Source organism: Pteropus alecto, unplaced genomic scaffold (assembly GCF_000325575.1).
Source record: "Pteropus alecto unplaced genomic scaffold, ASM32557v1 scaffold10, whole genome shotgun sequence".
Taxonomy (NCBI): domain Eukaryota; kingdom Metazoa; phylum Chordata; class Mammalia; order Chiroptera; family Pteropodidae; genus Pteropus; species Pteropus alecto.
This window is the reverse complement of record NW_006431210.1, coordinates 7,754,554-7,756,021: the sequence shown is the minus strand read 5'-3', so window position 1 is coordinate 7,756,021 and position 1,468 is coordinate 7,754,554.

Below are 1,468 nucleotides of genomic sequence, written 5' to 3'. Positions count from 1 at the left end.
GGAAAGATTTATGATAAATGTGTGACAGGAGAACAGTGAGGAAAAGACATTTTCAGTAAATGATGCTGGGTCAACTGGATAGAAGAAATAAATCTTGACCCTTTCTGTAGATAAAATCAATTCCAGGTCGATTAGAGATATAAATGTAAAGGGCAAAACAACATATACATTCATATATACTCCTTAAAGGATCCTCACACTAGCATCCCCGAGTCATATGCTGTCCTTCAGTTCATATTCCAGATAGCCAACCAGGTGATCTTAAATCGCAAATTGGATTATAGTAAGCTATGTTCAACAATTCCCTAATGCTCTCAAAATAAAAACCAAAACACTTAGAATGGCCTTTGAGGCCCTATACAATCTGGCTTCTGCCACATTCTCCAGCTTCATCTGTCCATTTTCCTCCTTGTTCACTCACCTTGTAGCCACTCTGACTTCTTTCTTCCAGCAAATACAGAAAAGCTCTTTTCTGCCTCAGGGCCTTTACACCTGCTGTATCCTCCACTTGGTGTGCTTTCTCTCCATCTTACTCAACTCTTTGCCTATCTGATTCTTTTTCTTCCTTTGATTATCAACTAAAATACCTCTTACACAAAGAGATTTTCTCTGACTTCCCAGTCTGAAATAGGTAACCCTACTGTATTCCTTGAATGCTCCCTGAAATTTTCCTTAATTGTCTTTTTTGTTCTATGTCCGGGCTCCTTAGTAATTGTTAGCACCACGAAGGTAGCGATTGCATATTTTTTTATTGCTACTGCATCTCCTTGCACAGTGCCAGTCTTAGTAAATATGTGTCATTTGAGTACTCACATCATTCTTACTCTGGAATAAGATAAAGGGCAAAATTAGTTACAATTCATTTTAGTCTTGAGTGACAGAAAACACAAAATAATGTCTCAAATAAGATAGATGTTAATTTCCCCCTCATATAAAAGAAGTCCAAGGATAGGAATTCTCCAAATCCGTCCTCCAAATCTTACAACCATTAATATGCATTTCTTACTCACAGAGTAGCAGATTATCTGCTATGACTCTGCTTGACATGTTTCCTTCTCCTAGGACACAGGCTGAAGGATCAATCAATACATGGCACATGCTGTCTTGTAACACAGAGAAAGATCGAGAGATTTCCAGAAATGTTAAGTGGCTTTTAAAGCTTCTGAGTGGGTATGGCATACATCACTCTGCTCATATTTCATTGGCCAAAACAAGTCATATGGTTAAGTCTAACAATAAGATGGAGGAAGTCTATGGGGAAGCACTGCTAATCACATGGCAATGGGTGCAAATAAATGATTCTTATACAAGGAAGAGGAAATGAATGAGAATATCGACCACAGAAAGTTTCATAAAGTTATCAGGGCCCAAGATCCTTAAACTTGCTGCTGTGGCACCCTCAGCAAATGATTTCTACCCTTATTTTCCAATGCACTAAACCCAGCCAGCACATCTGTAGCTCACACAG